The sequence below is a fragment of the Nyctereutes procyonoides genome, unplaced genomic scaffold (assembly GCF_905146905.1).
Source record: "Nyctereutes procyonoides isolate TBG_1078 unplaced genomic scaffold, NYPRO_anot_genome, whole genome shotgun sequence".
Lineage (NCBI taxonomy): Eukaryota > Metazoa > Chordata > Mammalia > Carnivora > Canidae > Nyctereutes > Nyctereutes procyonoides.
In genome coordinates this window covers 20,833,267-20,846,555 of record NW_026575037.1, presented here as the reverse complement: position 1 = coordinate 20,846,555, position 13,289 = coordinate 20,833,267, and the positions used below count along the sequence as shown (strand labels likewise).

At 40.4% G+C, this 13,289-nt stretch overlaps 1 pseudogene; it reads left to right on the top strand.

Annotated features, from left to right (window-relative positions):
* Positions 1 to 4,274: 4,274 nt before the first annotated feature.
* LOC129505872 (transmembrane protein 69-like) lies at positions 4,275 to 5,024 on the top strand (annotated as a pseudogene).
* The last annotated feature ends 8,265 nt before the right edge of the window (positions 5,025 to 13,289 follow it).

Below are 13,289 nucleotides of genomic sequence, written 5' to 3'. Positions count from 1 at the left end.
TCCAATAGTACCAGATCTTGGTTTTCTAAAACCATTCCCTGCTAAAATGAACCAGCATATTCTTAGGAGAAATGACAAGTTTCAGCGCTGTATCTGGAAAAATAAAAGGTGAGCCTGGGACATCTTGTTTGGACAATCTAGATGAAATGGAGAAATTCTGAGAAACATATAACCTACCAAGATTGAATCATGAAGAAAAAGAAAATATGAACAGACCAATTACTAGTAAAAAGATTGAATCAATAATCATAAACCTCCCAACAACCAAAAGCCCAGACTAGATGGCTTCACTGATAAATTCTACCAAACATTTTTAAATTTAAATTCAATCATCCAACATATAATACATCATTACTTTCAGATGTAGAGTTCAGTTATTCATGAGTTGCATATAACACCCAGTGCTCATCATATCACATGCCCTCCTTAATGCCCATCACCCAGTTACCACATCTCCCCACCAACCTCCCCTCCAGCAACCCTCAGTTTATTTCCTATAGTTAAGAGTCTCTCATGGTTTGTCTCCCTCTCTGATTTCTTCCCATTCAGTTTTTCCTCCCTTCCCCTATGATCCTCTGTGCTTTTTCTTATATTCCACATATAAGTGAAACCGTATGATAAGTGTCTTTCTCTGATTGACTCATTGCCTTCAGCATAATACCCTCCTATGTAATGGAATGATTTTCATCCTTTTTATGGCTGAGTGTCTTACAAACATTTATGGAAGAATTAATATCAATCCTTTTCAAACTCTTTCAAAAAAATAGAAGAGGAAGGAATACTAACTACCAAACTCATTTTACAAGGCCAGCATTACCTCCTCATACCAAAACTAGACAAAGAAAAGAATATTACAGAACATTACATCATCAACATAGATGCAAAGATCCTCAACAAAGTATTGGTAAATTTAATTCAACAATACATTAAAAGGATCATACACCATGATCAAGAGGGATTTGTCCCAGGGATGCCAGGATGATTCAACTTCCACAAATCAATGTGATATGCCATATTAACAAAATGAAGGATAAAAATCATATGATCATCTCAATGATGCAGAAAAAAAAACATTTGATAAAATCCAACATTTGACAAATTCATGACAAAAACTCAACAAACTGGCAATAGAGAAAATGTACCTCAACATAACAAAGGCCATACGTATATGACAAGCCCACAGCTAACATCATGCTCAATGGTGAAAAGCTGAAAGCTTTACCTTTAAGATCAGAAACAAAACAAAAAAGGCCCACTCTTGCCATTTTATTCAAGGTGGTACTGGAAGTGGAAGGCCTAGCCAGAGTAACTAGTTTAAGGAAAACAGACAAAAGTCATCCAAATCAGGAAGGAGGAAGTAAAATTGTCTCCATTTGCAAATGACATAATACATATAGAAAACCCTAAAGACTCCATAAAAAAAAAAGTGTTTGAACTAATTAAATGATTCAGTAAAATTGCAGGGTACAAAATCAATATACAAAAATCTGTTGCATTTCTATATACTAGCAATAAACTATCTGAAAGAGTAATTAAGAAAGCAATCCCCATTTACAGTTGCAACAAAAAATAAAATACCTAGGAATAAACTTATCTGGAGAGGTGAAAGATCTCCACACTGAGAACTGTAAGACATTGATGAAAGAAACTGAAGATGTCACTGATAAATGAAAAGATATTCCATGCTCATGAATTGGAAGAATTAATATTATTATAAAGTCCATGCTACCCAAAGGGATCTGTATTCCAATGTAAGCCCTTGAAATTCTAATGGCATTTTTCACACAAATAGGGAAAACATTCCTAGAATTTGTATAGAACCCCAAAGACCCTGAATAATGAAAGCAATCTTGAGAAAAAAAGAACAAAGTTGGAGGTATCATACTTCCTGATCTCAAACTATATTACAAAGCTATAAAAATCAAAACTTTATGGTATTTGCATAAAATCAGCCATGTAGATCAATGGAATAGTTTAGAGCACTGAGAAATATGCCCACAAATATATGGTTAATTAATTTATGACAAAGGAGCCAAGAATATGCAATTGAAAAAGCATAATTTCTTCAATAAATAGTGTTGATAAAACTAGACAGCCACATGCAAAAGAATGAAACTGGACTCCTTATATCATATGGAAAAATCAACTAAAAATGGATTAAGGACCTGACCATAAGACCTGAAACCATAAAACTCCTAGAAGAGAACATAGGATAAGCTCCCTCACACTGGTCTTAGCAATGATTTTTTTTTTAATTTGATACCCAAAGCAAAGGCAACATAATAAAAATAAATGTGACTACATCAAACTAAAAAGCTCCTGCACAGTAAACATGAGAAGATACTCAACATCAATAAGTGCAAATCAAAACCACAATGAGATAACACCTCGTACCTGTTAGAATGACCATCATCAAAAACAGAGGAGATAAATATTGGTGTAGATATGGAGAAAAAGGATACCTCATGCACTATTGGTGGGAATGTGAATTGTTGCAGCCACTATGGAAAACTGTACAGTAGTTCCTCAAAAAAAAAAAATTACAGTTAGACTACCACATGATCCAGCAATTCCACTTGAGAATATATATCCAAAGGAAAAGAAGTAACTGTCTAAAAATGGTGGATGAATTGATAAGGAAAATGTGATATATATATATATATATATATATATATATATATATATGATATATAGTGGAATATTAGCCATAAGAAAGAATACAATCTTGCCACTTGTAACAACATGATGGACTATAAGGGCATTATGCTAAGTGAAATAAGCCATACAGATAAAGACAAATATTATATGATCTCATTTATGTATGAAATCTAAAAAAAATTGACCTTGTAGAAACAGAGAAGAGACCAGTGATTGCCAGAGGTGGCCAAGGCAGGAAGTGCAGAAAATGGGTGAAGATGGTCCAAAGGTGCAAACCTCCTGTTAAAAGATAAATTCTGGGGATATAATGTACCGCATACTGACTATAGTTAACAATACTGTGGCTAAAAGAATAGATCTTAGAAGTTCTTATCATAAAACTGTAACTATGTAGGGGATGGTAGTTAATTAAGCTTACTATGGCAATCATTAGCAAATCATTAGCAAGTCATTATGTTGTATACCTTAACTGTCAATTATGTCTCAATAAAACTGGGGGAGAAAACAAAAGACAAAAGGGAAAGAATAAATGAATACATCAGTTACTACTCTAAAAAAAACGTTAATCTCATCCCAAAACTCCCTTAACAGAAAGATTCAGAATAGTTTTTGACTATATATCTGAGCATCCTATAGCCCAGTCAAGTGACACATAAAATTAATCATCATAGTATCCAATAGGATATTGTGGAAATAACATAGTGTGATTTCTGAGAATAGATTATAAAAGATATTATGGCTTCTGTCTTTCTCTCTTTTTCTGGGAGAAGCCAGCTGCCATGTCACAAGGACACTCGAATAGTCCTATGATGAGGTCTACATGTTGGGGCTATGAGGTCTCCAGCCAACAGCCATGAGTGAGCCCTCTTAGAGCTGGGCCACTCCAGTGGCCAGTACCAGTCTAGGCTTCAGATAACTGCACTTCTGGCTGATATTTGGAATGCAACCTCAAGAGATCCCAAGCCAGAACCACTTAGCTAAGCTGCTCTCAAATTCCTACCACACACTGTGTGAGATCACAAATATTTATCCTTGCTTTGAATCACTAAGTTTAGGGTAATTTGCTACTCTGCAATAGATAACTAATTTAAGTCATTCTGTAAAAATACTTGCTGTGCACTCTTCAAAAATGTCAAGGTCATGAAAGACATAAAAAGGACCAAGCATCTTTTCCAGATAAATGAGGAGGAAAAAGGCATAACAATCAAATGTAATGTGTGATCCTTGAATGATCCTGGACCAGAAAAATGAAAGGGAGAGAGAGAGAGAGAGAGAGAGAGAGAGAGAGATTGCAGTAATAAAAATTATTGAAAAAAATTATTGAAATGACTGGAGAAATTTGAGTGTAACCTGTCACTTAGATAATATTTCGGTGTTTGTTTCCTGTTCTTGTTCATTGTACTGTAGTTGTGCAAGAGAATGTCCTTGTTTTTAGGAAATACACCAAGTATTTAGAGGAGGAGTATTGTGACTATATCTTATCTCAGTTCCAAAGTAACAATTGGCAGCCCAGTTTTCCATCTCCTGGTTCGACACTGCTCCCCCACCTAGCTGTAAAAATGCATTAATCAGAACTGCCTGGCATCTTCCGAGCAAGACTTTCAGTAGTACCCAGTATGCTTCATTTCATCCAGAAGTTTCCTCAAGCATCTTCAAAGATGCTGAAGTACCCTTTCCCAGTCCAAGTAGTTCAGCAGAATAGAAACACTTTCTCTCAAGACATGTCCCCAGCAGAACTTTTCCCCTTTGTTTCCAACGACTTGTTTTTTCTCATCATTTCCGGTGTATATGAGGACGACACAGTACTATCATACTCCCCATGCAGCTTTAAGAAGAAGCAGAAGCAAGAAGTACTTCCAGCCAAGCCCCCAGTCACCATCACTTACCTGCTTGACAGCCCAAAGCCAACATCATACATCACTCTGGCAGGACTAATCCCCTTTGTTGTTCCACCAGTGGTCATGGTGATGACAAAGACCTACATCCCCTTATTAGCTTTCACTCAGATGGCTTATGGAGCCAGTCTCCTATCTCTCTTGGGAGGGATCAGATGGGGTTTTGCTCTGCCAGAAGGTAGTGCAGCCAAACCAGATTTCTTCAAGTTAGCTAATAGTACAGCTCCTGTTGTGTTCTCATGGTTTGCCTTCCTTATTTCTGAAAGACTCAGTGAAGCTATAGTCACAGTAATAATAGGTTTGGGGATAGCATTACACATTGAACTTCTTCTCTTGCCACATTATCCCAATTGGTTCAAAGCCCTTAAGATAGTAGTCGCGTTAGTGGCCTTGTTTTCATTTTTAATCACTTTATTAATTAAAGATATTTATCCAGAGAAAGGACCCAAGAGACCTGGCCAAAGAGAATAAATATAAAACTACTCTGTAGATGACATTAGCATGTTGGCTATAAGCCTTGGAATATTTTGTTTTGGAATCACCTTTTTCTCCTCCAGTTAAGGTTTTTTCCCCCATCTATGGTTATTTATCCTTAAGAGATTTTTTTTTTCATTTCTGGAAATCTTTATTGTCAAATATTTACTTGATTACAGTTTGGAAATCCCTAACAAGTCATTTTCACTTTACAGTTTTTGGTTTTTATGAAGTACATATTTTAATGTTTTACTTTTTTTTGAAGAATATAAAATAATAAAAATGAAAACCCCTTTTTTGCCTTATTATGATCTGTGAAAAAAGACAGGCACATTCTCCTACAAAGGGAAAACTTTGTATCCATCAGTGTCCGAAAATAATAGGTGGTTCCAATGCGAGTTTTCATTGCAATTGGCCCTGGGGATTGCATTTCCAAGCTCATTTCATCTGGTATAATCTAGCTATATGAGCTGAAAGGATCTAAAGTCAGTAGGGAGCAGTGTCATGAGGGGAGACCATGTTCAAAGAAAAGCTGGACGTATTTTCCAGTTTCTATGGACACAATTTCATCTCCAAAGAACACCAGCTAGTCAAAAAAATTTTGAAGAATAAAATTACTAGTATATGGGGGATCCCTGGGTGGCTCAGGGGTTTAGTGCCTGCCTTCCGCCCAGGGCATGATCCTGGAGTCCTGGGATCGAGTCCCGCATCGGGCTCCTTGCATGGAACCTGCTTCTCCCTCTGCCTCTCTCTCTCTCTCTCTGTGTCTCTCATGAATGAATAAATAAAATCTTTTTTAAAAAGTAACAATTGTATAATTACAATTATATAATCATATATATATGTGAGTATATATATATATATAATTACACCTATAGCTATCTGTCTCTATGTCTCTCTCTGAGAGAGAGAGAGAGAGAGAGAGAGATAAAGAAAATACGGTGAAATGTTAACATTGGGTAATCTGGATGATGGATATATGGAAATTCTTTGCACTGTTCTCGAAACTTCCTGTAGAAATCGCTTCAAAATAAAAAAGGACGTAAGAGCAGAGGTGATTAGGGGCACCTGGGTGGCTCTGTGGGTTAAACAGCTGCCTTTGGCTGGGGTCACCCTCCCAAGGCCCTGGGATGGAGCCCTGTGTAGGGCTCCCTGCTTAGTGGGGAGCCTGCTTCTCCCTCTCCCTCTGCCTGCCACTCCTCCAACTTGTGCTCTCTCTCAAATTAAAAAAGTAATAAGGGGATCCCTGAGTGGCTCAGCGGTTTAGCGCCTGCCTTTGGCCCAGGGTGCGATCCTGGAGTCCCGGGATGGAGTCCCACACCAGGCTCCCTGCATGGAGCCTGCTTCTCCCTCTGCCTGTGTCTCTGCCTCTCTCTCTCTCTCTATGTGTATCATGAATAAATAAATAAAACCTTTTTTAAAAAGTAATAAAATCTTTAAAGCAAAGAGCAGAGGTGGTTGCTATTTATAAATTTCCTAAGTGAACTGTTTCTTTAAACTGAGGAGTTGAAATATTAATAGCTTTTGAAATGAATTCAGTGGATCCAAATGAGAATTTTAGGATGGAATAGAGTAGAGTAGAGTAGAGTAGAGTAGAGTAGAGTAGAGTAGGATAGGATAGGATAGGATAGGATAGGATAGGATAGGATAGGATAGGATAAGATAGAGAATAGAAGAGAGAATAGAAGAGAGAATGAACTAGGGGTGGTGGAAGGGGAGGAGGGCGGGGGGGTGGGGGTGAATGGGTGACGGGCACTGAGGGGGGCACTGACGGGATGAGCACTGGGTGTTATTCTGTATGTTGGCAAATTGAACACCAATAAAAAATAAATTTATTATTAAAAAAATAAAAATAAATAAAATCTTAAAAAATAAAAGAAATTAAAAAAAGAAGAGAGAATAAAAGAGAATGGAATGTTGCTTCGACGTGGATGGACCTGGAGGGTATTATGCTGAGTGAAATAAGTCAATCGGAGAAGGACAAACATTATATAGTCTCATTCATTTGGGGAATATAAAAAATAGTGAAAGGGAATAAAGGGGAAAGGAAAAAAAAAAACGAGTGAGAAATATCAGAAAGGGAGACAGAACATGAGAGACTCCTAACTCTGGGAAACGAACTAGGGGTGGTAGAAAGGGAGGTGGGCGGGGGGTGGGGGGTGACTGCGTGACTGGCACTGAGGGAGGCACTTGATGGGTGTTATTCTATATGTGGGCAAATTGAACACCAATAAAAAATAAATTTATAAAATAAAAGGAGAATGGAGTGGAATAGAATAGAATAGAATAGAATAGAATAGAATAGAATAGAATAGAATAGAATAGAATAGAATAGAATAGAATAGAATAGAAGAGGGCATTACACATTAGTAAGAGGAGTGAGGACTAGTTTGTGATTTCTGCAGAGAGGCAGGCCTGGATGCACTGCCTGGCGCGGTGGAAGGAGTCGGGAAGCCGCAGCCCCAGGGCTGGAGCCTGAGCCAAGGACCGGGTCCCCCCCCGCCCCCCGGCCCGCCCCCGGGCCGCCGCAGGTGTGCGCGCCCAGCCGGCACGTGGTGCCGGACTCTATTTAAGGCCCCTCCCGGTGCGGGGCGCAGCTGCCGCCTGCTGCAGCCGGTCGTCCAGCGCTGCGGGGCCGCACGGGCATGGGCTCCGCCGGGCTGCTCTGCGTTTCCTTGGCTCTCATCGTGCCGGGGGTCCTCGCGGAGCACCGAGGTAGGGACGCGTCTGGGGCGGGGCAGGGCCGGCCTCTGTGCCAAGCGGAGCGAATAAGCGAGAAGGTGGGGTCGGTGCCGGACGCTTTACAGCCCCCCGCTTGCTCTGGGGGACCCCCCGGCCCCCCACCAGCACGATTTCCTGCTCCTGAACGTGCGCACTCGCTGCTCCGGGGGCCGGGGGCGCTCCATCTGCGCCCGGGGCGCCGGCAGGTGCTCCCCACCCTGCCCGAGGTCTGCAAGCGCTAGGGCTGCCCCGGGAACCCACACCCACCTGCGAGGTGTGCAGAGGCCTCCCGCTGCCTTCCCCGAATAAGAATCATGCCCGGTTCCCAGGCGCGGTTCTCAGGGGTTTTTGCTCTTTGATGTGATGCTGGTAAAGAGATTCTAGATGATAAAACAGCCGGAGCTATTGAGAAAAGTTGGTCTGTGAATTAGAACTACGGTCGTGTTGTTGATCTTTAACGGTGAGGGCTCCAGAAGATCTCCTTCAACGTTTATTAACAGCCCTGCCCCCATCGCCACCCCCCACCCCCAGATTGGCTTGATCTTAGAGAAGCAGAGTAGTTTGTTAAGGTTAGAGTCTCTTGGCCACAACATGGATCTAACTTTCTAATTGTCTCCAGGGTACAGTGAATTCCTAGTTGAGAAGTTTACGGTCAGCAGACCTCAGTAACTGGGTGACTCTTGGCAAGTCTTCCAGCCCCCTGACCCTTGGTTTCTCCTCTGTGAGGTGGAGCCAGTGGAAAGCGGCACTACCACCTTATGAATATGAGATGAATTTAGGCAAATGAGCCTTAGGTGTTACTTGTGACTACTAAGTATTAGTCATAAGACTACTGTTTAGATTCGTTTTTGCGGAGCCCACATTTAAGTATAATCACCTCGGCTTGTTAAGGGGCCACTGGGTACGTTGGTTCTATTACACTTTGCTTCCTCCCATCCAGATCTCTCCTGACCCGGAGCTGAACATTTTTCCCTGGACCAGCATCTTCATCTCCCTTTCCTCCCGATTTCACTCCTTTGGAACAAGTGCAGGTTCACAACTTTCTCCATCCTCTCTGCCTGGCACAGCTCCAGACCTGAGTCAGCATTCCGTTTCCAAGTTTTAGAGCTGATGTTATCAACTGAAAATCAGGCTCTTGCCCAGCCCTGCCAGCGCCTCTCAGCACAAGCGTGCAACCCTCATCCTCTGGTCATTGAATTCCGGACACGTGGATGCCCGGGTCTGCTTGTCAGCTGTTCCAGCTAATGTGCTTCTGTCTTTTGCCGTAGCATTCTTACACCAATATTCTAATCGTGAGCATTATGATTGCCTGTGTCACAACCTCGTCTCTTAAAGGTCACTCTTGATACCAGCCTTTAACTTGCTAATGGTGAAAACCAAAAGTTTAAAATATGGTTTTTCATTACTCCACTCCTTTGCTTCCTACTGCCTGTGGGATTAAAAAAAAAAAAATCAAATGTCTCCAGCCTTGCAAGCTTTGTGTAGTTGGATCCCATCTTAACATCCCGATTCCCCATTGCTTCCAATCATGAATGCACGATTCACCTTCTTGCCTGACTATCCCTCCCCACCCCCCATGTCCTTTGCTCATACTTTGCCCATACACCTCTCCTGACTTTGCTTCTGCTAGACCATCCCTGGACTCTTGGCCAGTTCCTGACCTGGAGCATGTTTAACAAACTCTTGAAGTACCTTTTACAAAATTTATTCATTTTTCCAGTTTTATTGAGAAATAATTGTCCTATATCGCTATATGTCTAAGGTATACACCATGATGGTGTCATTTACATATACTGTGAAATGATTAGGTAGAGTTAACATGCATCATCTCATTTAGATGCAATCAAAAGAGAAAGTTCTCTTGTGATGAGAATGCTTTGGATCTCTTCTCTTAACTTTCCTACGTATAATACAGGAGTATTCACCATAGGCACCAGGGTGAACATTATATCCTAGTACTAATTGGTCTTATAACTAGAAGTTTGTACCTTGTAACCACTTTCCTACAATTTGCCCTCCCACCAACACACTTCTGGCAGTCACAGACTCATCTCTTTCTTTATGGATTTGGTGTGGTTTTCTTTTTTTCTTTTTTCTTTTTTGGTTTTGTTTGCTTACTGTTTTAGATTCCACATATAAGTGAGATCACACAGTATGTGTCTTTGCATGTGTAAATTATCCCATTTACCAGAGTGCCTTCAAGGTCCATCCATGTTGTTGTCACCAAGGGTAGGATTTTGTCATTTTTAATGGCTGAATCATATTCTATTACCACGACTTCTTTATCCATTCATGTACTGATGGACACTTAGGTAGTTTCCATGTCTTGCAAATAATGCTGCAATGAACATGGGGGTACAGATCTCTTTGAGTTCGTGTTTCCATTTCCTTTCAATATCTTCCCAGAGATGGAACTGCTGGATTATTTGGTGGTTCTATTTTTAATTTTTTTGAGAAAATGAAGTGCATTTTTAAAAAATAAAATGCAGGTTCCTGGGTTCCATCTCATTCTTCAGAGATTCACTGGTTTGGGATGTGGCCCAGGAAGCTGAGTTTAACAAGTACTCTGGAAGATTTTGAAGCAAGTGTCTGTAGGGTACTCTGGTATGAACAAAGTCCTATGGGAAACAAATTCCCTTCTTTAAGCATTTTCCTACTTTTCTCCTTTTGTCTATTTCCATGAACTGATTCTAATTTCCTATACTCTTAAATTTCGCTCTTGCCTAGACTGCCTTCTTCATTTCATCCTACACTAAGGAAAAAAAAAATCACTAAATAGGAATTCCTTATTTACCAGTCATCTACCTCCATCGGAGACAAGATCCTTTCTCTCCCCTACTTAAAACCTGTCAAGAGCTTCCCATCACATGAGAACAAAATCTGTGCTCTTTAACCTTGACTATACATCTCTGTCTCTCTCTGAAATTCTCTGCCCCATGCCCTCTGCTCCAGCCACACTAGTCTTCTCTCTGTTCCTTGAACACAGTCATGTTTTTTTTAAAACTTGGCACTAGGGGTTCCCTCTGTTGATGTGTCCTTCCTACGTATCCTCTCTTGCCCATCTCCTTGACATTCAGGTGTCACCTCCACTGGCCATTCTTTGACTCTCATCGGAAGTAGTCTGTACCCCAGGTCACGCTCTATCACACACCCGTGTTCTGTTTTCCACAGAGCACCTATCATCACATGAAACTTTATTTTTTTTTTTACTTTGCTGTTTGTTCTCTCATTGGAATACAAGTTCCATGAAAGCAAGGTCTTTCTTTATCTGTCTTATTGCCTGATGAATCCCTCATACTAGCATATAATGAGGAGTTCGATGAGAAAGTTCTTTTTCATCCTGTAACAATAGAAAAAATGTCCTTTCTCCCAACAAAAGTCCACTCCTCCTTCTGAATTATGGTCCCATTCCATCCCCTCTTGCATGTGCAGGGACTTGACTTCTGCAGATATCTTATCTTGTATCACCCATTTGTATCTCTCTGTTGGATCATCCCTACCAGCAGTTAAATATGCTCCAGAGCATCCTTTATTGGGGGTATTCAGGGGTCTTCTCATGACCCAATGGAAGTCCATTTTCCTGTCTCCCTTCTCATGAGATGTTTTACTGAAAGGATGAACATATTTAATATGCTCAGTATGCTCATCTCCTTATCTCCTTAACCTGCTCCAAACAGGCTTCTTTCCCCCACATTCTCCTGAAGCTACTCTCAGCAAGGTTACTACTGACCTCCATGTTGGCAAATCCAATGGTCATTTTTCTATACTTCTGAGTTTTCAGCAAAAGCTGACTACTACTTCTCTCTTGAAACTGTTTTCATTCCATCTTCCAAAACAGGGCATTCTCATCTATTTTTTTCTGTACCTCTTTGGTTACTTTTCATGTCTTTTCCCCTATCTGTAAATATTATAGGGTCTTGGGGCTCAGCCCTGGGCCGCCTCTGGTTTTCTCCATACCTTCTTCCTAAGAGATCTCATCCAATCTTATGGTTTTGAGTACTGTTTATATGTTGGTTGCTCCTTTATTATTTTAGTCTTGAAATCTCTCCTGAGTGGAAGGTTTGTACATCCAACTGCCTTCCTGCATCTCCATGTGGGTGCCCAATAAGTGTGTTAAATATACTGAACCTAACATGGAACCAATTCTGCACATACCCCACAACACACACACAAACACACACCCTGGTGCTTTCCCATCTTAGGACACAGTATTACCAACAACCTAGTAGCTCAGGTCACTACAGAAGATGTTACTGAATCCTGCCATTTCCTTAACCCCTAATCTAATTCAACAAAAAGTTTTTGTTCTAAATTCTACTTCTAAGATATATTCCAAACTCATCCATTTCTCAGTCTTCCTTTGGTCCAAGCCTCATTTTTTTTTTGTCTGAACTACTATAGTAGCCTCCAGATTTGCACTTCCTGCTTCTAAAAATAAAAATCCAGTCCATTCTTCACTCACTTGTCAGACTATTCTTTTTAAAAGGTAAATCAGGCCATGTGACTCTGCTGCTTGAACACTCTGGTAACTTCCACTTAGACTTCTTACTGTGGCCTAAGAAGTCTAATATGATCCCTCCTGCTAGCTTTCTAACTGGATCTTCTATCCCCCTATTGTGATCACTACATTCCAGCCACACTTGCCTTCTGTCTGTCCCTAAAGCAGAGCAAATCCATCCCTGCCATTAGGCTTCCATCTCAAAGGCTTTTACTCAGCATTTTACCTGGTTGGCTCTTCTGCAGTCACAACTCAAATGACTCCTCTTCATAGGCCTTCCTCAACCATCACAACTGAAGTCATATATGCCCTCCTCTCCCCTCCTCCTCCTCCTGGTGCATTACATTTTGACACATCACTGTTTATTTCCTTTACATACCATTTATTTATTGGTATTTACCTGTCTCCCTCTATTGGAATATTAATTCCAGGAGGGTGAGAACCTAGTTTCTAATGTTCACAGTGTATCTCCTGTGTTGGGGACGGTACCTTGGTTAGTATGCATAACTGTCATTCAAAAATAATCAAATAGCCAGGAAATCAGTGTTAAGGTATTTGATTATAATAATTCTCATTCTCAATAATAGTTTTTCTTCCTATCTGCTTTCTGACCTAACTTTCAGTTTTATTTTTATTATCTTATATATTCTTCATTCATTTCAAACGGATTTCTAAGCCATTCCAGGTAAAGCCCCTTGGACCCAAATAGAGTTAAATGTATCCTTGTTCTCCAGAGACTGCTTTGCCTCCTTAGTTTTTAACGTTGTTTAAAGAATGCATATGTCAGTGTCTTGCCACTTTCTTCTATTTTAGATCTAGTCATGATCTACTCTGATTTTTCCTTTTGATTGTGGGGTGATGTGAAGAGAGCCATGACCCATAGAAAAGTTTTATTACTTAATGGCTCATAGACTAACCTCCTTTTTTCTGATATGGAAGAGAACACACAATTGATGAAAATTCTTGTGACCTGGAGTTTTGCCAATTCATTCCAAATAAGAATTATTGTCCCCAAAAGAGAGAGTCTCAAGTCTTATCAGGGA